We start from the raw sequence: 26,673 nt of genomic DNA on the forward strand, positions 1-26,673 counted from the left end.
GATTAAGGTGAGTTGTTTATTTAGCCAAATTATAACTCTGCATTTTTGACTTGTGGATGATGCTTATAGATAAATATTGTGGCCATTGCATCGGCAGCTAGCTAGTCTAGCTAACTGCGTTTCCCACTCGCTTTATCACCAGTTGATTTTGGCGGTCTTGCAAGACTGCTCCTAGAACATGACCACATAATAGTGACTAGTTTGGGATCTGCTTCAAGTAATATCAGACAAGTTGTGGTCATGATCCAATATTTTCATAATATACTTTGAAATGATCATTGCTAAGTAAAGGAGTATTGGTGAAAATGTTTGTAGTTATCCTTACATAATGTGTCATGATTGAAATACAAATGCTTTTTCATCCACGTTGGCCTTATCTAGTACCATTAACTGCTTTCAGACCTAGTCATGCTGATCTGGGTGAAATTCAATGGTGAACAAAAATATGGCAAGATCATTGATCTGACACTTGAAAACCTTTTGATTGGAGGTAAATGTTTAATTTGTGATTGGAAATAAATGTATTGTTTTCATACCAGTCAGTCTGATTACTCTTACCATTACGATTGCAATTCTAATTGTAGGTTGTTGTTTTAATGTTTGTCACAGCTTTCCTGAAATTTGAGATTCCACTTACTAGTTTATCAGAGGCAAAGCTGTATGATGGGTCTGGAACTGAAGCTGATGGGGATGTGTTTGAGGAGGTGGTGACACGGCCAGACCTTGGTGTTTTCAAGCTCACACTGAACAATGATGCTAAAGGTATGTGCTGGTTTTCAAGTCTTGGTTACTTGTGGCATCACTTTCAATATAACCATACATTTGACATGCCTGTATTGTCATCTTTGTGTATTTCAGAATCTTCCCTGATGAGTCCTGTCTCTGTCAGTTCTATGATGGGTGGTTCAGACCATGAGTCGGATGATACAATCATTTTGAGCGAGGATGGAAGCCCCTCAAGAAAGCGTCAAAGATCTAATGACGAAGCCAAAAAAACGTACGTTTGTAATTTCATTCTACCATTTCGCTTGGCATCAAATACATTTTTCACTGCTGTTTTTTATTTGTTATTTTTTACAGCTAATAGAGAGCATACTGAAGAAAAAGACTGGTGGAGAGGTTGTCATCAAGGAATACTGAAACTAAAAGCCTGACTGACTCATGGGTAAGTTTAAAGCAAAGATTCATAATGAAAATTGTTGAGCATTACTCGCTCCCATATCTGCTGAATGTTAAAAATGACTTCTGTATCAGTATCTCAGTCACATAATTGGTTAGGCTACTGCTGACCATCCACTGCTATTGGTAGAAGATTTCTCTTGTATCAAACTCGATGGGCATGATACTGATTCAAAAACCACTCCTGATATTTATCTGACTGGGGACCAGTGCTGCTTGTGGTGATTCTGATTGCCGCCTAAACATAACATTATATTATTGTCAGGACATCACCACCACGCAGTGTTAGAGAAATGTTTGCAAAAGGCATCGTCTCCTTGTTCCCATACCTGAAGGATCCCTACACCGCAAGTATACATTACAGCTGCGTTGAATTCGTTTGGTATGGTATCTGAGCAAATGGGACTTGGTCATTTGTTTTTTCTTTCAAGATTAGTAACCATGTTCATTTTCCTAAGGAACATTATTACGACCCTAATAGTGGAGAAGGGTACCTCTCGTATAGAATCAAAACCATTCAGAGGAATTTAGCTTCATCAGAGAAACGGCCCACTCAACTATACTCTGGAGGGTCAACTTCTGAGTGGGAGTTCAGTCCATCCACTTTGGCTACCCTGAGTGAAGACCAGTGCCGAGAGGCCATTTCTCTTATGAAGCATTCTTCTGATGAAGAAACAGTCAAACAGAAGATGAAATTGACCTTTGAGTACAGGAAGAAGATGACCCATGACCCGAGTAAATGCTACACCATCCTAACCCAATTTCCACACTTTCTGGATGTGAAGGGCATGGTAAGACTTTTTTAAAAACAGTTTTAAGTTGTATAAATTGTGTTTAATCTCTAGATGCCAATTTAGGTTGGTCAGTAATAGTAGTTCAATTAACGTGTAGGCTGGTGATTTACTCAAACTCTGTCTTGGAGGTATAAAGTGAAATGTTTTTGTCTTATTTGTTTCAGATTGAACAGGATTTTGTGCTGCTATTTGGAGAGGGAACATCAAACAAGTTTTTGGAGAGGTGGCCAACTACATTCAAGCAAACGATCATCATGCTAAGCAAGGCCACTCAGGGAGCTGAACTTCAGGAGCTGATCCAGATGGCAGAATCTGCAGGTGATGAGGGAGCTGACACGAATACCGACGGTTAGATGATCCTAATTGATAATTTATATGTCAAATAACTCTGAAATGTTAATGTCACTGATGGAATTTACCATTTTAATCAGGATCTCTTTGTTTAGGATGGGACGGTGACCTTTCCTCCATCCTTCTCCTGCTCCATTTGATTCCTACTTCATCACAAGGCCACAAAAGACCAGGCAAGATGTTTGCATCCCAAGCTGAACAGCATCTTGTGATATTCCAAAAGGTTTGTATTGGCAATCTTATTCATGGACAGTACTGCAGCCGTTATGATGTACTAATGATGATGTAGTTTTTGTCATCTTCAGGCAGGAACCAGTATCCAGGAGCACCTTGATGCGATTGACCAGAGCCGCAAACCATATCTTCTTGCAGTCGGGACCAGGAAGAGCAGCATCCATGCTTACTTCATCATCCTGGAACAAGCAAGCTTTGCCGTGCAAGTCAACGAGCACTCTTAGTGCCTTCGATGAGCTTTCCAAGACTCACTTTGTTTTTGGTACGGCTTACAATACAATGTTGCGCAACATGTCCACCTTCATACAGACAACCGTGTTCAACATAGACATTGGGAAGGTTAAGGAGACTCCAAGGGTTGCTGAGCTCAGAGCTAGACTCCTGCACTCATGCTGATATGAGTTATAATGATGTGTTTTGTTTGCCAAACTAGTCATGGAAGTACCAACTTGTTCGTGAGGCATCTCAAGTTGATGCATGGAATGTGCCCTGGTAGAACTCTTAGACTAAAATGTGGTCAAGCAGATTGTTGTTGTGTATTTGGCACATTTTCAGGCTTTAGGAAGCATTTGAACAGGGCACATTCCGGAGACTGTCACATTTTGTTAAACGCTAACTTGGATGCTAATACAGCCATTGATAATCAGCCAAGAAATGCTGATTTTCCTTCAAATTCTAGTTGTAACCATGTTGTGCCAATATCTAACAAGAACACACTTGAAGTGTGCGTCTGCAATTGCACAACAGCAGTGTCACGACTCACGCCGAAGTTGGTGCCTCTCCTTGTTCAGGCGACGTTCGGCGGTCGACGTCACCAGCTTTCTAGCCTCCACCGATCTACATTTATTTTTCCATTTGTTTTGTCTGTATTGTTCATACCTGGTTCCCATTACATTTGAATTATTTCCCTATTTAACCCTCTGGAGCCATCATGGTTTTGTGCGTGTATATTGTTGTCAGTTGTCTCGTTTATGTGATTCTGGATTTTCGTTCTCCTTGTTGGAAGATTGATTTTGAGTAAAGCCTTACCCACATCACCTAGACTCTGACATGCAGGCTGCAGGTGTAGGTCAGACAACTGTAAATAGTTTTGTATCTTCCATGGAAGAAGCAGTTCAAGAGATACAGGGTCAAGCTAAAGCAACCGCTCTTACATGTATATCTTCAAAAGACACAGAAACTGTCCGAAAAATCCAACATTCTTTTCAGGATATTGAAAATCCTTTCACATTGTTAAATTCGGTATCCAAACAAAGTGTTTATTTTATACAAAAATGGGGAGCAGTTCAACCAGTTGAGAAAGTCCTTGGTGTTAGATTTGACAATAGAAGAAACAACCCTACTGGAACTTATGATCAAATGGTCATAACTGATACATTTTCTTACATTCTTCAGACATTGCAGTCAATTTTGAACAACAAACACAAGTGGCATGTTTAACTCGGGGCATGATATTAAAGATGGAGTTTACTTCGATTTGGAAGACGGACTATATATGAAGAGACGTCCTCTTGCATTGCAACTCTTTTATGATGACTTTGAGACTGCTAATTCATTGGGATCAAAAAAGGCTATTCACAAGTTGGAAGGTATATACTTTACTTTGAGACATTTTACCCCAAAGTTTAATTCAATTTAGGTAAATATTAACTTATGTGCAGTCCTCCATACCCAGGACCTTAAAACGCATGGATTTGATTCCATTCTTGAGCCAATAGTAAGCGATTTGAAAGTGCTTGTGACTGATGGTATTGAAGTGCCCTTCTTCAGTGGTCGTATACATGGCAGTATTGCCCAAGTAACTGGAGATATTCTTTCTATGCATTGCATGTTTGGTTTTGTGGAGTCATTTAGTGCTCGTTGTTGTTGCCATTTTTGCCTCACTGAGAAAGTGGATTTTCAAACTGTGTTCTCTGAGGATGACCCAAGAGTGACTTTACGAACAAAACACATGCACTCAGACCATTGTCAAACTATTTAGGCAAACCCAACACTACCTCATGGGTACGGTGTGAAGCATGCTTGCTTATTGAACTCTCTGCAGTACTTCAACACCACAGACAATTTTTCTGTTGATATAATGCATGACATTTAATTTAACTATGGCTACACAGAGAGGAGGAATCGTCCACCTGCACTCAAAATGGATGATGGGAGCAATGATTTGGGTCTAAATGCTATTCAGTCTTGGTGTCTTCTCCGTAATTTGCCATTGATATTTGGTGATCCGGTACAGAAAGATGATAAATACTTGCAGCTTCTTCTGTTACTACTACACATTGTAAATATTGTGTTTTCTCCTATACTGAAGCACTTAATTGCTGAACATCCTAGGCTTTTCAAGTATTTGTTTCCTGATAGAAATCTGTTACCGAAACCCCACTTCATGATACAGTATCCTTGTTGTATAAGGAATATTGGGCACATTCTTCACTCGTGGTGTACCAGCTACGAGGCAAAACATAATTTCTTTAAAAAAGCAACTGAAGAGTTTTAAGAATGTCACTATGACCTTAGTCAAGAAACACAAAAAATGACATGGCATATAATTGGGAAACGTTCAGCCAGGATAGACTAGCTATAGGTCCAGGAAAGATGTCAAGGCTCAATGACCTGACAGAAAGCCATGAGATTGCTGCCAAGTTGAATGTCTCAGTGCCCACAAACGTTTTGTCAGTTAAATGGCTAAAGCACAATGGTATAGAATATCGTCTTGATTTGGTCATATGTGGTGAAGTAGTCATGGAACTGCCAGTATTTTACAAAATTAAGGCTATTGTTTGTTGGAAAATGCTGACATTTACATTCAAAACACATGTTTCTCACAACCTAACCATAAGTATCAGCCCTGGCTTAAACTGTTATCAAGTTAGAGTAGGGGACAATGTAGTCCAAAAAATCCCTTGCTCCAGATGACATGAGCAAATCAAAAGGTTTGTGGTACATGATGTCATTTACATGAAATACCTTGCATGGTGGACTTTTCTTCAAAACAACTTCAAATGCATGCAAATGATCATCAAAAACATAAGGTTTCAAGAGCTGACCCAACCCCCCAAAAAACATTTTCCTCTTTCAGAACAAATCAAATCGTATGTGACAAATAACAGTTTAAGCCAGGGCTGATACTTATGGTTAGGTTGTGAGAAACATATGTTTTGAATGGAAATGTCAGCATTTTCCAATAAACCTATTGATTTGCTCATGTCATATGGAGCAAGGGATTCTTTTGACTACATTCTACTCTCACTTGATAACAGTTTAAGCCAGGGCTGAGACTTATGGTTTTGTCATAATAAACATATTTGAATGTTGAAACAGCCTTGCTTGAGTTTATTGTGAAATTCCAAGTGCTTTTACAACATCTAATTTCCATTTACATGGGGGAAGAGTAAATAAATTAACACTGAATAGAGTAAACACATTTTTACTCTAATAGGAGTCACCCTAGATCAACATTAGTGAGTGTCACTATAACACTCAAAGTGTTGATTACCTCTTAGTGTTAAATTTGATCAACACCGGCCAGTGTAGTGCAGTGTTAACTTTTTGCACTCCTCAGTGTTAAATCAACACTAGAAATGTAACACTTTGATCAGTGTACTTTTTACTTTGTGTAGAGTGGGACCATATGTACTCGCTGACAGTGTTAAATTTAACACATAAAGTGTTGATTTAACACTTTCAAAATTACTGTGTATGAATAGTGATGATACCTAGTGCATTACTTTTAATCATTATCACGACTTCTGCCGAAGTCGATGCCTCTCCTTGTTCGGGCGGTGCTCGACGTTCGACGTCACCGGTCTTCTAGCCATCATTGATCCATTTTTCATTTTCCATTGGTTTTGTCTAGTCTTCCTACACACCTGGTTCCAATCCCATTCAATACATGTTGTGTATTTAACCCTCTGTTTCCCCTCATGTCCTCGTCAGAGATCGTTTGTTTGTTATGTGCTCGTGTATTTTGTATTGGTGTGCGACGGGTTATTTTCTACCCATGTTACTTTATTTATGTACTTTGGTTTTGGAGTTTGTTTTTTATTTCTTTATTAAACTACTCCAGTTATACCAAGTTGTTTTCTCCTGCGCCTGACTTCCCTGCCACCTACACACACGACGATGACAATCATTTTGTTTTAAACCTTCCCCAAACCATAACCTTTCAGTTGTTTCTGTTCAATCCGTAACCATGCAGAACGTAAAAAAATAGACGTTCATCCATAATACATCGAATTTCGAAGGGAAACTATGAGATCTTGTTGGTGTGAGAGTGTTTGTCTGCTGCTGTGTGCTCAAACATTGCATGCCGTGTGAGAGTGTGTGTGTGTGTGTGTGTGTGTGTGTGTGTGTGTGTGTGTGTGTGTGTGTTTGTGTGTGTGTGTGTGTGTGTGTGTGGTAAGGACACAGGGTGAGTACAGTCAGGGTTCCTCTTTTTCCTCTCTGGGGTAGTAAACACACACACACACAAACACACAAGCTACAGCTCAGTTTATCTGAGGTCACAGGAAGTGGCCATTTCTTTTCGTAGTTTCATGCATTTTGACTTCTTCCTCTATGGTAATACATGTTCCTCTGGAAAGCTAAGTGAAGTTTCCACCATGTTATTTACAAACATCTGATCCTTTCACTACGAGTAGATATGGAGAAGGTTCTCAGGGAGGGGGATAGAAGGGGTTGGCTTTGGACAGAGTCCCCCAGCCAAGGTGGTTTCTGTCCTTACATAACAGGATGGGCCCATGTCCCAGTAGTGTAATATGTCCAGCCACTGCATACAGCTCAGGACATTGGGTTTTAGAGGTTTAGTTTCAGTAGAACGGGACGGCAGGTAGCCTAGTGGTTAGAGCGTTGGGCCAGTAACCGAAAGGTTGCTGGATTGAATCCCTGAGCTGACAAGGTAAAAATCTGTCGTTCTGCCCCTCAACAGGACAGTTAACCCACTGTTCCCTGGTAGACCGTCATTGTAAATAAGAATTTGTTCTTAACTGACTTGCCTAGTTAAATAAAATAACCTTGGGTTTTATGGGTTTAGCTTCAGTGGAACACCTTGGCCAAAAATCCAACACAAATAATACGCATGCACATTCACACACACTTTCCACACACATCTGACCTGATAGTGTGTGTTGAGGCCAGGACTGGTGTGTGGTCAGTTCTATAACCCAGGGAAAATCTCAGTTCATCTCACACTGTGTGACTTGGATTCTGATGGAATGTTCCTTTTAATAGGAAAGCTGAAAATATGAATTACCCACAATGTGGGACGGAGCCCAGCAGAGCCCTAACCCAGGCACAACTACATATACACTGAGCTGAGTAGACCTGCTAGACATTAAATAGGTGGGAATATGAGATGTGTACAGGACAGTTTACACACAAACAGGTGACTAATGACAGGTGAAAATGGACTTGCAATGATACCAGATGAAATAGGACCCTAGGTATGTATACAGGTGAGATAACACACACAAACACACATACACACAGTGGTGAATCATGTACTGACAGACAAGTAGACTCCTGGGACTGGGGATATACAAGAGGGAGAATGGGAATACAGATGGGAATAAAACACAGGTGTACATGTGATCTAACACACACAGACACATACGGGAATAGTGGGATAAACAGGTGAGATAACAAACATAGACATTCATACAGGTGTAATTAGGCTTCTCACATAAACTAGGTCATTAAGGTATGAGGAAATCACATGTATACAGACACACACACACACACACACACACACACACACACACACACACACACACACACACACACACACACACACACACACACACACACACACACACACACACACACACACACACACACACACACACACACCTGTCTCTCCTCAGGTCTTTGCTCTTCTGTTGGGCGTGTTCTAGTTTTCTCCTGAGAGCGTCCACTTCCTGCTCAGCCCCAGAGTACTTCCGGGTTGCCTCCTCCTCTCTCTGTTGACATGCCAACAGCTGTGATTGTAGAGAGTCACACCTGCATTGGCATGACAACCAGCCTTCCTCCTTCTCCCTGAGCTCTTGGGACAGGCTGTGGAAGAGGAGGGGGAGGTGGAAGAGGGGGAGGGGAAGGAGGTGAAGGAGGAGGAAGAAGAGGAGGGGAGGAGGAAGATGAGGAGGAGGGGGAGGAGGAGGAGGAGAAGGAGGGGAGGAGGGGGAGGAGGAAGATGAGGAGGAGCAGGAGGAGGAGGAGAGGAGGGGGAAACATGGTGTGTAAGAAGCAGAAAACATACAGGCCTAATGTAACTGGATGGAACAGTTATTGTTGTGAACGCAGCCTCTGCCAGCCTCAGGTGGTGGCTGCCACTTGCCCAGTGTATAAAAGCTATCTGTTTTGTGTCTTCAGGAGATTCCAATACCCATAGGGCTGCCGTGCACAGGGAGGACAGGAGCGGTGACAGTGGCCTCTGATGAGCAGGTACGTGTTTCTACCCTGATAGCACAGGGCCGGTACGCAGCACGTGCTGATAAGAGTCAGAAGCGTCTCACATTACATAAGAGACAAGTGTTCCCTTCACACACCATCAGTGTGGTGTTTCTGTCAAGTGTTACAGACCATTCAACACCTCTCTAAAACAAGGACTTCCTGGAAAGAGTCATAGTCTCAGAGCCACTTCCTGTTCCACAATGACACTATCTATTCCCAAGGGCCGTGGCTGAGGAAGAGGATGTTATTTTTGAAAATTTTACATTACTAGGCAAGTCAGTTAAGAACAAATTCTTATTTTCAATGATGGCCTAGGAACCGTGGGTTAACTGCCTTGTTCAGGGGCAGAACAACAGATTTGTACCTTGTCAGCTCAGGGATTCGAACTTGCAACCTTTCGGTTACTAGCCCAACACTGTAACCACTAGGCTACCCTGCCGCCCCATAATAAGTTGAGCCACACTCGCACACACCCTGTAATAGACACTACCCGCTAAGGCAGTTCCCATCGCATCTAAACCCTGTCATAGAGACTACCTGTTCAGGGAGTCTCTCATCTACACCCTGTCATAGAGACTACCTGTTAGGGGAGTTCCCATCTCATCTACACCCTGTCATAGAGACTACCTGTTCAGGGAGTCTCTCATCTACACCCTGTCATAGAGTTCCCATCTCATCTACACCCTGTCATAGAGACTACCTGTTCAGGGAGCCTCTCATCTACACCCTGTCATAGAGACTACCTGTTCAGGGAGTTCCCATCCCATCTACACCCTGTCATAGAGACTACCTGTTCAGGGAGTTCCCATCTCATCTACACCCTGTCATAGAGACTACCTGCTAGGGGAGTTCCCATCTCATCTACACCCTGTCATAGAGACTACCTGTTCAGGGAGTTCCCATCCCATCTACACCCTGTCATAGAGACTACCTGTTCAGGGAGTTCCCATCCCATCTACACCCTGTCATAGAGACTACCTGTTCAGGGAGTCTCTCATCTACACCCTGTCATAGAGACTACCTGTTCAGGGAGTTCCCATCTCATCTACACCCTGTCATAGAGAGTACCTGTTAGGGGAGTTCCCATCTCATCTACACCCTGTCATAGAGACTACCTGTTCAGGGAGTTCCCATCTCATCTACACCCTGTCATAGAGACTACCTGTTCAGGGAGTTCCCATCTCATCTAAACCCTGTCATAGAGACTACCTGTTCAGGGAGTCTCTCATCTACACCCTGTCATAGAGACTACCTGCTAGGGGAGTTCCCATCCCATCTACACCCTGTCATAGAGACTACCTGTTCAGGGAGTTCCCATCTCATCTAAACCCTGTCATAGAGACTACCTGTTCAGGGAGTTCCCATCCCATCTACACCCTGTCATAGAGACTACCTGCTAGGGGAGTTCCCATCTCATCTACACCCTGTCATAGAGACTACCTGTTAGGGGAGTTCCCATCTCATCTACACCCTGTCATAGAGACTACCTGTTCAGGGAGTTCCCATCCCATCTACACCCTGTCATAGAGACTACCTGTTCAGGGAGTTCCCATCCCATCTACACCCTGTCATAGAGACTACCTGTTCAGGGAGTCTCTCATCTACACCCTGTCATAGAGACTACCTGTTCAGGGAGTTCCCATCTCATCTACACCCTGTCATAGAGACTACCTGTTAGAGGAGTTCCCATCCCATCTACACCCTGTCATAGAGACTACCTGTTCAGGGAGCCTCTCATCTACACCCTGTCATAGAGACTACCTGCTAGGGGAGTTCCCATCCCATCTACACCCTGTCATAGAGACTACCTGTTCAGGGGAGTTCCCATCTCATCTACACCCTGTCATAGAGACTACCTGTTCAGGGAGTTCCCATCTCATCTACACCCTGTCATAGAGACTACCTGTTAGGGGAGTTCCCATCTCATCTACACCCTGTCATAGAGACTACCTGTTCAGGGAGTTCCCATCCCATCTACACCCTGTCATAGAGACTACCTGTTCAGGGAGCCTCTCATCTACACCCTGTCATAGAGACTACCTGTTCAGGGAGTTCCCATCCCATCTACACCCTGTCATAGAGACTACCTGTTCAGGGAGTTCCCATCTCATCTACACCCTGTCATAGAGACTACCTGTTAGGGGAGTTCCCATCCCATCTACACCCTGTCATAGAGACTACCTGTTCAGGGAGTTCTCATCTCATCTAAACCCTTTCATAAAGACTACCTGTTAGGGGAGTTCCCATCCCATCTACACCCTGTCATAGAGACTACCTGTTCAGGGAGTCTCTCATCTACACCCTGTCATAGAGACTACCTGTTCAGGGAGTTCCCATCCCATCTACACCCTGTCATAGAGACTACCTGTTAGGGGAGTTCAGATCTCATCTACACCCTGTCATAGAGACTACCTGTTAGGGGAGTTCCCATCTCATCTACACCCTGTCATAGAGACTACCTGTTCAGGGAGTTCCCATCTCATCTACACCCTGTCATAGAGACTACCTGTTAGGGGAGCTCCCATCCCATCTACACCCTGTCATAGAGATTACCTGTTCAGGGAGTTCCCATCTCATCTACACCCTGTCATAGAGACTACCTGTTAGGGGAGCTCCCATCCCATCTACACCCTGTCATAGAGACTACCTGTTCAGGGAGTTCCCATCTCATCTACACCCTGTCATAGAGACTACCTGCTAGGGGAGTTCCCATCTACCTTTATGGATGGGGAAGTGATTTCCCCCTTCCTCTCTCCTCTCCCAGCCCCGGGGGGGAGTAACATAACAGAGCGGACAGGTGATGGAACACCTGTTTTCCCTAGATAAGTACATATGACACCACGTCGGACGGACATCCCCATGACTCAAATCAAATCAAATTTGACAAGTTTATTTGTCATATGGACAGGATGCACACAGTACATGTGGTGGTGAACACGTACAATGAAATGCTGCAGGTTCATCTCTCCACATTGCAACAACTGGAGAATAATAAAGTAATTTGAATATTCAGTGTAATAAAATAGAAAATAAAATTTAGCAGAACATACACTGAAGAAAAATATAAACACAGCATGTAAATTGATGGTCCCATGTTTCATGAGCTGAAATAAATATCCCAGAAATGTTCCATATGCACAAAAAGCTAATTTCTCTAAAATGTTTGTTTTGTTTACATCCCTGTTAGTGAGAATTTCTACTTTGCCAAGATAATCCATCCACCTGACAGGTGTGGCATATCATGAAGCTGATTAAACAGCATGATAATTACACAGGTGCACCTTATGCTGGGGGGAATAAAAGGCCACTAAAATGTGCAGTTTTGTCACACAACACAAAGCCACAGATGTCTCAAGTTTTGAGGGAGCGTGCAATTGGCATACTGACTGCAGGAATGTCCACCAGAGCTATTGCCAGAGAATTTAATGTTAATTTATCTATCATAAGTCGCCTCCAATGTCGTTTTAGAGAATTTGGCAGTACATCCAACCTGCCTCACAAATGCAGAACACTTATAACCACGCCAGCCCAGGACCTCCACATCCGGCTTCCTCACCTGTGGGATCGTCTGAGACCAGCCACCCGGACAGCTGATGAAACTGTGGGTTTGCACAACCAAAGAATTTCTGCACAAACTGTCAGAATCCATCTCAAGGAAGCTCATCTGCGTGCTCGTCGTCCTCACCAGGGTCTTGACCTGACTGCAGTTCGGAGTCGTAACCAACTGCAGTGGGAAAATGCTCACCTATGATGGCCACTGGCTCATTGGAGAAGTGTGATCTTTACAGATGAATCCTGGTTTCAACTGTACCGGGCAGATGGCAGACGGCGTGTATGGTATGGCATCGTGTGGATGAGAGGTTTGTGGATGTGAACAGAGTCCCTCATGGTGGGGTTATGGTATGGGCAGGCATAAGCTACGGGCGACGAACACAACTGCATTTTATCGATGGCAATTTGAATGCACAGCGATACCGTGACTAGATCCTGAGGCCCATTGTCGTGCCATTCATCCACCACCATTACCTCATGTTTCAGCATGATAACGCACGGCCCTGTATCGCAAGGAGCTGTACACAATTCCTGGAAGCTGAAAATGTCCCAGTTCTTCCATGACGTTTACGACAGCATGTTCCAGTTCCCACCAATATCCAGAAACTTCCCACAGCAATTGAAGAGGAGTGGGACAACATTCCACAGGCCACAACCAACAGCCTGATCAACTCTATGTGAAGGAGATGTGTCACGCTGCATGAGGCAAATAGTGGTCACACCAGATACTGACTGGTTTTGTGATCCACACCCCTACCTTTTTTGAAAGGTATCTGTGACCAACAGATGCATATCTGTATTCCCAGTCATGTAAAATCCATAGATTAGGGAATAATTTATTTATTTTAATTGACTGTTTCCTCATGTGAACTGTAACTCAGTAAAATCTTAGAAATGACTGCATGTTGCGTTTATATTTTTGTTCAGCGTATAATAGTGAGAAAATAAAATTCCATTCCTGGTTTCCCCCGGCTAATATTACCCAGTCGAGAGAGCGCCATGCAAAGCAGAACAAACACACTGAGGCAGAGCAACACACTGAGGCAGAGCAACACGCTGAGGCAGAGCAACACACTGAGGCAGAGCAACACACTGAGGCAGAGCAACACGCTGAGGCAGAGCAACACACTGAGGCAGAGCAACACACTGAGGCAGAGCAACACACTGAGGCAGAGCAACACACTGAGGCAGAGCAACACACTGAGACAGAGCAACACACTGAGACAGAGCAACACACTGAGGCAGAGCAACACACTGAGGCAGAGCAACACACTGAGGCAGAGCAACACACTAAGACAGAGCAACACACTGAGACAACACACTGAGACAGAGCAACACACTGAGACAACACACTGAGACAGAGCAACACACTGAGACAGAGCAACACACTGAGGCAGAGCAACACACTGAGGCAGAGCAACACCCTGAGGCAGAGCAACACACTGAGGCAGAGCAACACACTAAGACAGAGCAACACACTGAGACAACACACTGAGACAGAGCAACACACTGAGACAGAGCAACACACTGAGGCAGAGCAACACACTGAGACAGAGCAACACACTGAGACAACAAACTGAGACAGAGCAACACACTGAGACAACACACTGAGACAGAGCAACACACTGAGACAACACACTGAGACAACACACTGAGACAGAGCAACACACTGACACAGAGCAACACACTGAGACAGAGCAACACACTGAGGCAGAGCAACACACTGAGACAGAGCAACACACTGAGACAGAGCAACACACTGAGACAGAGCAACACACTGACACAGAGCAACACACTGAGACAGAGCAACACACTGAGACAGAGCAACACACTGAGGCAGAGCAACACACTGAGACAGAGCAACACACTGAGACAGAGCAACACACTGAGACAACAAACTGAGACAGAGTAACACACTGAGACAACACACTGAGACAACACACTGAGACAGAGCAACACACTGAGGCAGAGCAACACACTGAGACAGAGCAACACCCTGAGGCAGAGCAACACACTGAGGCAGAGCAACACACTGAGACAGAGCAACACACTGAGGCAGAGCAACACCCTGAGGCAGAGCAACACACTGAGGCAGAGCAACACCCTGAGGCAGAGCAACACACTGAGGCAGAGCAACACACTGAGACAGAGCAACACACTGAGACAGAGCAACACACTGAGACAGAGCAACACACTGAGGCAGAGCAACACACTGAGGCAGAGCAACACACTGAGACAGAGCAACACACTGAGACAGAGCAACACACTGAGGCAGAGCAACACACTGAGGCAGAGCAACACACTAAGACAGAGCAACACCCTGAGGCAGAGCAACACACTGAGGTAGAGCAACACACTGAGGCAGAGCAACACGGGAGTCCTATGTAGGGCCAGAAGGAACCTGAGGGGAGTTCCAGAGGGAAGTAGTCTTATCACTACCGTTGCAGCATCGCCTGCATATCTCATCAATACATCTGGGACTCAATGGCGTGTATTCATGGATACCAAGGACAGCCAGGCTTTCCCAAAGAATTGACCAAGGAAAAAAAGAAAGAAAGAATATACAATTATTAATCTTTCGTTGTAGAATTTTTCTTCAATTTGCAAGAGGCTCATTGAATCTCACGGGAGAAAGCATCCGAGCGAGTGTAACAGGTAACCTCTGTCTCTATGTGTAGGCCATCTATCTGATGCTGTCTGATAAGAAAGAGTATGACATTGTTTTCGCCCGTAGCATTAAATGCAAGGCAAGCCAGTGAGCATTTGGCCTCCCTTGATAAAAAAAGTATAAAATAATAGCCAATCAGTGTTGAGCTAAACTGAGTGAGCTGAACTGTGAATGGTCCTGGCACACCAAAAAAAAAGTGTCAAAGGAAGTCAGCTTGGATTTGGCTTTTATCCTACCATATCGCATCAAGAGAAACACATAATTGACAGAAAAACTTGAATTGTTGCATCTAGTCGTGTTGTTGTCCTCTGGTGGCTAGTTAGCTAAAATTGTCCCTTTTCTGAATTAGCCATGGATGGAGATAGAGATTTGGACTTGTGGTTTTACTTAATTCTCCATACTGATTATAACGACGATTCAACCTAGAAGTAAAGTAAAGCTGTGTTCAAAGCCTTTGACGCTACAGGCTGGCAAAATGGATAGCAGACAAAATAACATTCTTCTGAATCCATCCATTAAAAAAGCCCACAGCCATAACCTGATCACACAGAGCAGGGAGATCATGTGTTGTTGTACTGCAGAGACAGGAACATATCTGGAATACCTCAGGGACAGACTTGAGGGAGGGACACCAACATTACGTTGTAATTGAACACACCAGGATGCCAGCGGCAGCTCTGGGAAACATTTACAACCAACCCTAAGATATATTTACAGTATGAGAGAACAACCCCAGACCAGATGGTCTCTCTAAGAACCCTGCTGCTGTGTGGAGGAGGATATTGGGTGTTTCTGTCGGTGTCGTGTGTGTGTGTGTGTGTGTGTGTGTGTGTGTGTGTGTGTGTGTGTGTGTGTGTGTGTGTGTGTGTGTGTGTGTGTGTGTGTGTGTGTGTGTGTGTGGAAAAGTGGAGCTGCAACAGACACTCAGCCAGCTCAGAAGTGCTTCCATCTGCCTCTGAGATAGACACGAGACTCAGTCAGTCAGTTAATATCTTTCTGATATCACTCTGGGCTACAGACAACAGAGAGGAGGGGTGGGTGGAGATGAGAGGAAGAGAGACTCACATCAGAATTTTGGCTGTGTCAATGGTACATTCCCTTGGCTTACTATCAACCTACACTGACTAATATCATGATCATATCTCTCACAGTCTATGGCTGCGTCTACAGGGAATAGAGGAGGGGAGGAGGAGGAGGAGGGGAGAGGAGGAGGGGAGAAGGAGGGAATAGAGGAGGGGGAGGAGGAGGAGGGGGAGGAGGAGGGAATAGAGGAGGGAATAGAGGAGGGAATAGAGGAGGGGAGAGGAGGAGGAGGAGGAGGGAATAGAGGAGGGAATAGAGGAGGGGAGAGGGGGAGGAGGAGGGGGAGGAGGAGGGAATAGAGGAGGGAATAGAGGAGGGGAGAGGTGGAGGAGGGGAGAGGAGGAGGGGAGAGGAGGGAATAGGAGGAGGGGAGAGGAGTAGGGGAGAGGAGGGAATAGAGGAGGGAATAGAGGAGGGAATAGAGGAGGGGAGAGGAGGAGGGGGAGGAGGAGGGAATAGAGGAAGAAATAGAGGAGGGGAGAGGAGGAGGGGAGGAGGAGGGAATAGAGGAGGTGAGAGGAGGAGGGGAGAGGAGGGAATAGAGGAGGGGAGAGGAGGAGGGGAGAGAATAGAGGAGGGAATAGAGGAGGGGAGAGGAGGAGGGGAGAGGAGGAGGGAATAGAGGAGGGGGAGGAGGAGGAGGGGAGAGGAGGAGGGGAGAGGAGGAGGAGGTGGAGGGAATAGAGTAGGGGAGAGGAGGAGGAGGAGGGGAGAGGAGGAGTGGAGAGGAGGAGGAGGAGGGGAGAGGAGGAGGAGGGAATAGAGGAGGGGAGAGGAGAGGGGGAGGGGGAGGAGGAGGAGGGGAGAGGAGGAGGAGGGGAGAGGAGGAGGAGGGGAGGAATATGAAGAGGGGAGGGGAGGAGGAATATGAGGTGGGGATGGTAGGAGGAGGGGAGGAATATGATGAGGGGAGAGGAGGAGGAGGAGGGGAGGAATATGAAGAGGGGAGGGGAGGAGGAATATGAGGTGGGGATGGTAGGAGGAGGGGAGGAACATGATGAGGGGAGAAGGAGGAGGAGGAGATGGAGAGGTTAACAGAGGTGTCCTCTCCTCTCTTCCTCTCCTTTGTTCCTCTCCTCCTCTCCTTTGTTCCTCTCCTCTTTCATCTACTCCTCTCCTCTGTTCCTCTCTGGGCTTTGACTCAGATGTTACCTACCTGAGAAGTTTGTCTCTCTGCTCCCTCTGGGTGTGTGTCTGTTGGTTCACCAGCTCTTCCGTCTTTCTGCTCTGAGCTCTGGAAGACACAAACCATGCTTCAGTCAGATGTTCTCTCAGTGTGTTTGTGTGCATGCATGTGGTGTGTGTGTGTGTGTGTGTATATAAACCAGTCCCTACACAACTCTATCCATTTATTTAAAGAAAATGTTAACTTTATTTAACTAGGCAAGTCAGTTAAGAACAAATTCTTATTTTTAATGACAGCCTAGGAACAGTGGGTTGAACTGCCTTGTTCAGGGGCAGAGAGACAGATTTTTACCTTGGGGATTCAATCTTGCAACCTTTTGGTTACTATTCCAATGCTCTAACCACTAGGGTACCTGCCGCCCCATGAAGCACACACGAGAGCATATGTGTCGTGCTAACCCTCACTTTCCTATACACCCCATAAACACAATCCCCCCTCCAACTCTAACACACACGCACGCACGCACGCACGCACACCCTCGAAGCTGGTGTTTGGAGGATATTGGATGTTGTTCGTCGAGGGCCGGCAAACCATGCCAATATATCCTCCAAACAACTGGTTACCAACAAATTCAAATAATGATTGACATTATTTTCATCCTTCCACGATATATAGTCTCAACACAAATCTAGGGTTGCTACCCAACTCGGCTGGTCGTTCTACCGGTTAGGTTGCCAGAGACGCGACCCAGTCATGAAGTCCTTTTATTCTATATCTGCCGGCTGCAACCTGGACTCAGGGGAAGATGTAACATGGTAAACGTAAATCCAGGACACTCCAATTAGTATGAAATGTTACGTTTCGTATGGAACGTACTCATTTGTGGATGTCCATCATCCATTTCGTATGATAAGTTACGAATTGCCATTCTTCAATGTGTTACGAATTGCAATTCGTACAATACGTCACAAATTAGCAAAATGTATATGTTACGAATTCCAATTTGTTGTGGCTAACGTTAGCTAGGGGGCTAGGTTGCTATCGCTAATGTTATCTGGGTGGCTAACGTTAGCTAAGCTAGGGGTTAAGGGTTAGGGTTAAGGTTAGGAGTTAGGTTAAAGGGTTAAGGTTATGGGAAGGGTTAGCTAACATGCTAAGTAGGTGCAAAGTTGCTAATAAGCTAAAGTTGTCCATGATGAGATTCAAACACTCAACCTTTTGTTTGCTAGACAGTCGCAGTATACACCAACCCATCCACCCTTACCAACCTCCCTACTTTAGTTTTTGTCTTAAAAGGGAAATGGAAAGACTTTAGGAAGTAAAGCTAAGCAAAGAAATGCATTCCATCCACTAATACTAAACATCTGCATTTAAGGATTTTGATATTGAACAACGTTTATTAGAGGTACGGGTAGCGCCATCTTGAATTGCCATAGTAATCGCTACCACTGGACCTGAAAAGTTTCTCACAACTTTGACAGCCTTGTCATTAAGATAATGGCAACAATATTAAGGTTAGAAACTGTATACAATTTGTTTTTCAGTCGGTAATTATGATATTTCCATTTTAGAGTATTTTTTGCGATTAGATGAGTCTGTGAAATGAACTTTTGATAACATAAATGACAGTTCACAGAGGCTGAGACGTGATAGTCCAGCGTCCCATTGTGACATAGGTATGCGACTCTGAGATCACCATCTGCGGGGGGCGTACCTCCCCACATTTCTTAACCAACGCGTCTCCCGGGTACGCGTCCTCTATTTATTTGAATGTGTTGACAGTTGGAGAAATTGCTTCAGATGCACTGAGAATTCTAAGAGTATGAATGCCAACGGTCCAATATCCTAGAACACTGCTGTGCGTATGTGTACACATTTGATACTCTGATACACCCTTTAGAGAGTCAGCAAAAACGAGGAAAGGTAACTAGCTAGCTAGCTAGTTGATTTAGCTCTTCTCTTGTATTTTTTATGTTAATGTTGTCTTTGATAACTAAATAAAATGCTCATATTGACAATTTGAACAACATACAGTGAGCACCATAATTCCTTGGACAGTGACCATGCTTTTGTTATTTTGGTTCTGTACTCTAGCACTTTGAGTTTGAAAGGATACAATGACAATGAGGGTGAAGTGCAGACTGTCAGCTTTAATTTGAGGGTATTTTCATATACACTGCTCAAAAAAATAAAGGGAACACTTAAACAACACAATGTAACTCCAAGTCAATCACACTTCTGTGAAATCAAACTGTCCACTTAGGAAGCAACACTGATTGACAATAATTTCACATGCTGTTGTGCAAATGGAATAGACAACAGGTGGAAATTATAGGCAATTAGCAAGACACCCCCAATAAAGGAGTGGTTCTGCAGGTGGGGACCATAGACCACTTCTCAGTTCCTATGCTTCCTGGCTGATGTTTTGGTCACTTTTGAATGCTGGTGGTGCTTTCACTCTAGTGGTAGCATGAGGCGGAGTCTACAACCCACACAAGTGGCTCAGGTAGTGCAGTTCATCCAGGATGGCACATCAATGCGAGCTGTGGCAAGAAGGTTTGCTGTGTCTGTCAGCGTAGTGTCCAGAGCATGGAGGCGCTACCAGGAGACAGGCCAGTACATCAGGAGACGTGGAGGAGGCCGTAGGAGGGCAACAACCCAGCAGCTGGACCGCTACCTCCGCCTTTGTGCAAGGAGGAGCAGGAGAAGCACTGCCAGAGCCCTGCAAAATGACCTCCAGCAGGCCACAAATGTGCATGTGTCTGCTCAAACGGTCAGAAACAGACTCCATTAGGGTGATATGAGGGCCCGACGTCCACAGGTGGGGGTTGTGCTTACAGCCCAACACCGTGCAAGACGTTTGGCATTTGCCAGAGAACACCAAGATTGGCAAATTTGCCACTGGTGCCCTGTGCTCTTCACAGATAAAAGCAGGTTCACACTGAGCACGTGACAGACGTGACAGAGTCTGGAGACGCCGTGGAGAACGTTCTGCTGCCTGCAACATCCTCCAGCATGACCGGTTTGGCGGTGGGTCAGTCATGGTGTGGGGTGGCATTTCTTTGGGGGGCCGCACAGCCCTCCATGTGCTCGCCAGAGGTAGCCTGACTACCATTTGGTACCGAGATGAGATCCTCAGACCCCTTGTGAGACCATATGCTGGTGCGGTTGGCCCTGGGTTCCTCCTAATGCAAGACAATGCTAGACCTCATGTGGCTGGAGTGTGTCAGCAGTTCCTGCAAGAGGAAGGCATTGATGCTATGGACTGGCCCGCCCGTTCCCCAGACCTGAATCCAATTGTGCACATCTGGGACATCATGTCTCGCTCCATCCACCAACGCCACGTTGCACCACAAGACTGTCCAGGAGTTGGCGGATGCTTTAGTCCAGGTCTGGGAGGAGATCCCTCAGGAGACCATCCGCCACCTCATCAGAAGCATGCCCAGGCGTTGTAGGGAGGTCATACAGGCACATGGAGTCCACACACACTACTGAGCCTCATTTTGACTTGTTTTAAGGACATTACATCAAAGTTGGATCAGCCTGTAGTGTGGTTTTCCACTTTAATTTTGAGTGTGACTCCAAATCCAGGCCTCCATGGGTTGATAAATTGGATTTCCATTGATTATTTTTGTGTGATTTTGTTGTCAGCACATTCAACTATGTAAAGAAAAAAGTATTTAATAAGATTATTTATTTCATTCAGATCTAGGATGTGTTGTTTAAGTGTTCCTTTTATTTTTTTGAGCAGTATATATTGGATGAACTGTTTAGAAATTATAGAAGCTTTTGTACATAGCCAGCCCCCCCCCCCCCCCCCCATTTTCGGGCATCAAAAAACATTGGACAGTTTAACATAATGTAGAATGAAGTAATCATTGGTAATATTTGGTCGCATATCCTTTGCATGCAATGACTGCTTGAAGTCTGCGATGCATCGACATCACCAGACGCTGGGTATCTTCCCTGGTGATGCTCTGCCAGGCCTGTACTGCAGCCATCTTCAGTTCCTGCTTGTTTCGGGGACTTCTTGTAACGGTTGTCTTTGGAAGAAGGAGCAGACCAAAGCGCGTTGTATGTGTTCATGATGTTTATTAATAACTTGAACACTGCAACAAAAAAACAAAGTGGAACAAAACGCAACAGCTCTGTCAGGTGAACACACCAAACAACTACCCACACCAACCCTGTGGGAAAAGGCTACCTAAGTATGGTTCCCAATCAGAGACAACGATAGACAGCTGTCCCTGATTGAGAACCATACTCGGCCAAAACAAAGAAATACCAAAACATAGAAAAAGGAACATAGAATGCCCACCCTAGTCACACCCTGGCCTAACCAAAATAGAGAATAAAACCCTCTCTATGGCCAGGGCGTGACAGTACCCCCCCCCCCCCCCCCCCAAGGTGCGGACTCCGGCCGCAAAACCTGAACCTATAGGGGAGGGTCTGGGTGGGCTTTTCTCCATGGTGGCGGCTCCGGTGAGGGACGCAGACCCCACTCCACCTCTGGCACGGCCCACTTCGGTGGCGCCTCTGGAGCGGGGACCTTGCCGCCGACCCCGGACTGGGCACCGACTCTGGCAGCTCCGGACTGGCGGGCGACTCGGGCAGCTCCGGACAGGGGGGCGACTCGGGCAGCTCCGGACAGGGGGGGCGACTCTGGCAGCTCCGGACAGGGGGGCGACTCTGGCAGCTCCGGACAGGGGGGCGACTCTGGCAGCTCCGGACTGGAGTCAGGCAAAGGACTCACCAGGCTGGGGAGACTTGCAGGAGGCCTGGCTCTGGGCGCAGGCACAGGATTCACCAGGCTGGGGAGACATGCAGGAGGCCTGGCTCTGGGAGCAGGCACAGGACTCACCAGGCTGGGGAGACTTGCAGGAGGCCTGGCTCTGGGAGCAGGCACAGGACTCACCAGGCTGGGGAGACCTACTGGAGGCCTGGTCCGTGGAGGAGGCACAGGATAGACCGGGCTGTGGGGGAGCACTGGAGATCTGGTGCGTAGGCTTGACACCACTCTTCCAGGCTGAATGCCCACTTTCGCCCGGCATGGGCGGAGTGCAGGCACAGGACGAACTGAGCCCTCCCAGCGCCCCGGAGACATAGTACGCAGAGCCGGCGCAGGATACCCTGGGCCGAAACGACGCACTGGAGACCGGACGCGCTGAGCTGGCACAATCCGCCCTGGCTCGATGCCCACTCTAGCATGGCACTTGCGGGGGGCTGGCCTATAGCGCACTGAGCTATGAGCATGTACTGGAGACACCGTGCGCTTCACCGCATAACACGGTGCCTGACCAGTACCACGCTGCTTCCGGTAAGCACGGGGAGATGGCTCAGGTCTATCGCCTGACTCCGCCAATCTCCTCGTGTGCCCCCCATTTTTTTTTGGGGGGGGGGCTGCCTCTCGGGCTTCCTTGCCAGCCGTGTTCCCGCATAACGTTCGCTTCCCTCTCCTGCTGCCTCTGCTCTCCTGGCTGCCTCCACCTGTTCCCATGGGAGGTGATCCCTTCCAGCCAGGATTTCCTCCCATGTGTAGGATCCCTTGCTGTCCAGGGATATCCTCCCATATCCAGGAGTCCTTCTTACCACACTGCTTGGTCCGTTGGTGGTGGGTAGTTCTGTAACGGTTGTCTTTGGAAGGAGTAGACCAAAGCGCAGCGTGGTACGTGTTCATGATGTTTATTAATAACTTGAGCACTGCAACAACAAAAACTAAGTGGAACAAAACGCAACAGCTCTGTCAGGTGAACACTCCAAACCGAAAACAACTACCCACACCAACCCTGTGGGAAAAGGCTACCTAAGAATGGTTCCCAATCAGAGACAACGATAGACAGCTGTCCCTGATTGAGAACCATACCCGGCCAAAACAAAGAAATACCAAAACATAGAAAAAGGAACATAGAACGCCCACCCTAGTCACACCCTGGCCTAACCAAAATAGAGAATAAAACCCTCTCTATGGCCAGGGCGTGACACTTATTGCCTTCAGTCTCCTCTTCAGCATGTAAAATGCATGTTCAATTGGATTCAGATCCGGTGATTGACTCGGCCAATCAAGGATTTTCCACTTTTTGGCCATCAAAAACCCCTTTGTTGCTATAGCAGTATGTTTAGGGTCATTGTCTTGTTGCATGATGAAGTGCAATGACTTTGGAGGCATTTGGTTTTATCTGAGCAGACAAAATATTTATGTAGACTTCAGAATTAATTGTTCTACTTCTGTCTGCAGTCACATCATCGATGAAGACAAGTGAGCCTGTTCCACTGGCAGCCATACAGGCCCAAGCCATAACACCCCCTCCACCATGTTTCACGGATGAGGTGGTATACTTTGGATCATGGGCATGTCTTTTTTTCTCTCCACACTTTTCTCTTTCCATCACTCTGGTACATGTTAATTTTTGTCTCATCTGTCCACAATACTTTTTACTAGCACTCTTGGGGCTCTTTTAGGTGCTTTTTAGCAAACTGTAATCTCGCCTTTCTGTTCTTCAGGCTTATCAGTGGTTTGCATCTTGTAGTGTACCCTCTGTAGTCCTGCTGGTGTAGTCTTCTACGTATGGTAGACTTTGACACATCTACACCTGCATCCAGGAGAGTGTTTTTGATGTGTTGGGCTGTTGTCAGGGGGTTTTCTTCACCATAGAGAGTATTCTCCGGTCATCCACTACAGTGGTCTTCCTCAGTCTACCGGGTCTTTTGACATAATTGAGTTCACCGGTTGTATTTTTCTTGTTAATGATGAACCAAACTGTTGATTTGGGCATGCCCAGGGTTTTTGCAATGTTCCTGATTGATTGATTTTCATTTCTGAGCCTTATGACGGCCAGCTTCATTTGCATCGACACTGCTGTCTTGCTCATGTTGTCACACCCCAACAACAACCTCCAAAGGCAATAGCAAAGTCTAGAATCAATACTATTCATCAACAGCTCTCCTGCACTCACTAACGACACAAATGAATACACCTGCGTAACGACACACATCTGTGAAGCCAATTGAACAAATACTTGTAGAACCTTCAATTTGGGGGGGGGGGACCATGTACAAAAGGTGCTGTTATTTCTAAACGGTTCATCCGATATGTATGAAAATACCCCAAAATTTAAGCTGACAGTCTGCACTTCACCCTCATTGTCATTGTATCCTTTCAAACTCAAAGTGCTAGAGTACAGAACCAAAATAAGAAAAAAAATGGTCACTGTCCAAGGAATTATGGTACTCACTGTATGTCATTGGTGTTACAGGTTTTGGTTTTTCCATTTATGTTTTGAGGTTGGACTTTTAGCACGTAGGGTGCACCAATTGGTGTCACCTTGCTTCTGGAACCAGAATGCCAGGGCAAGCAGTTTTGCATCGTAGGGGACCGAAATTGTTTTAGGTTGTGGTAATCCAGTGAGTTTGACTTATTGCAGACATAGGCTCTATTAAAGGGACTTGTAGTCTTCACCCAGTAGCTCAGATTGTCACTGGTCATTTCACCTCCTCTGCATGCGTTAAATTTGTTCCCATTTTGACTCTTCCTGTATTAGGCTACAGGCCTAGTGGAATGTACATACAGATTAAATTAAGTTGTAAAAGCCAATTATTGTTATGATATGCCTTATTGTTATCATACTTTTTAATTACAACTTTCGATGTAGCTTGAACTTTGTTTTCAGGCTTGATTGAGACACTGTATTCCCATAAAGAAAGTTATTTCAATAAAGTTATTGATTTATGACTTTTATATTACTTGTGTATTTCTTTCCTTATCATATGTAAGACTAAATGGCATTTGTAATATGTTTTGGTTCAGATCGGTGTTTAATATACAATCCATAAATAAAAGTGTCTCATAAAGGAACATTCCATTGAAAAATACCACTGTTCACTAAAACTGCTGTAACTCATTCACAGTAAAAGGCTTTTCATTCTGATTTAAGGATTTTCAATTCTTACAAAATAACAAAGACTCAACTATGCTTTAAGCTATTCTCTATGTTCATTAGAAGTTGTGTAAATGGCATTTGTTTGAGGAAAGCGTTAATTTTTGTATGTGATACACATTTTCACAGGTGTTTTTTTCTTGACTGATTGCCATTTGATTGATGTGGTGCTATTGTACGTCGTATCATTTGAAAGGGCTGTTTCTCAGCTTTCAAATATGTATCATCTTTTCATATATGTTTTGAAACCAGCAATTTTTTTCTCATTATTGCACGCAGAGTTCATGGTCTTCCAGACAGTTTTGTGACTTAAGACATTTTGGGGAAATCCTGCCAGTGATTCAACAATGGCAATGTGGCGATTCAGTTCCAGTTAGCTGGTGTTCTAAAGCCTAGTGTTTCCATTCCCCTTTAAGTAACCTTATGTCTTATGTAACCATACCAAACGTAACATATCATACTGATTTCAGTGTCCCTGTTTCTGTTACGTCTAGTCTATGAGACCGGGCTGCATTGTCATGCTGGGGGCTAACACAGTCTTGGGCTAACACAGTCACATCAAACAGTGCAGCCAGCCATTTGCATTTGTTTAAGCTGTTTTCTACTGGCATTTATTTGAATACATCCATAATAATGAACTACAGTTGCTTGCGAAAGTATTCACCCCCCTTTGTATTTTTCCTATTTTGTTGCCTTATAACCTGGAATTAAAATAGATTTTTTGGGGGGTTTGAATCATTTGATTTACACAACATGCCTACCACTTTGAAGATGCAAAATATTTTTATTGTGAAACAAACAAGAAATAAGACAAAAAACTGAAACTTGAGTGCATAACTAGTCACCCCCCCAAGTCAATACTTTGTAGAGCCACCTTTTGCAGCAACAGTCCAATCTCCCTTTCCTCATTTTTATTTCTTGGCCTGGGCTTTCTCCCCCTCTTTTATTTTTTATAGACATTTGACTCATCTGTTTTCCTTCCCTCTCTCCTTGTTTCTCTTCCTGTGCATCTCTTTCCCCCTCTCTCCCAAGGTCAGAGTTGGCATGCATGGGAGGTGGCTCCCAACTGGGCTTGTTTGTTTCTCCTACGTCCCCCCACCTCCCCCTACCCTCGGCACGCTGAGGCATATCTCTCCCATGTCTCCCGACAAGAGCTCAGATTAGAACTGCTGTCTTCATTAACACCACACATGATACATGAGACAGAGTGCACATGTGTGTGTTTAATGGAGTAGAGTGTTAAGGATGGTTCCCACACCCCCATCAACATAACATAACATCTCTCTCTCTCTCTCTCTCTCTCTC

The 26,673-nt window shown here is 45.2% G+C and overlaps 1 protein-coding gene across 1 annotated transcript in view; it reads right to left on the reverse strand.

Moving 5' to 3' along the window:
- LOC106581442 (uncharacterized) overlaps nt 1–26,673 on the reverse strand; it is a 132,960-nt gene that overhangs the window by 56,581 nt on the left and 49,706 nt on the right. The window contains exons 3-4 of the mRNA XM_014163506.3: nt 17,465–17,542; nt 8,406–8,609 (exon numbers count right to left, since the gene is read on the reverse strand). The gene's annotated coding sequence lies outside the window, so the exon portion shown is untranslated. The remainder of the gene's footprint in view (nt 1–8,405; nt 8,610–17,464; nt 17,543–26,673) is intronic.

The sequence above is a fragment of the Salmo salar genome, chromosome 20 (genome assembly GCF_965601325.2).
Source record: "Salmo salar chromosome 20, fSalSal1, whole genome shotgun sequence".
Classification (NCBI taxonomy): Eukaryota; Metazoa; Chordata; class Actinopteri; order Salmoniformes; family Salmonidae; genus Salmo; species Salmo salar.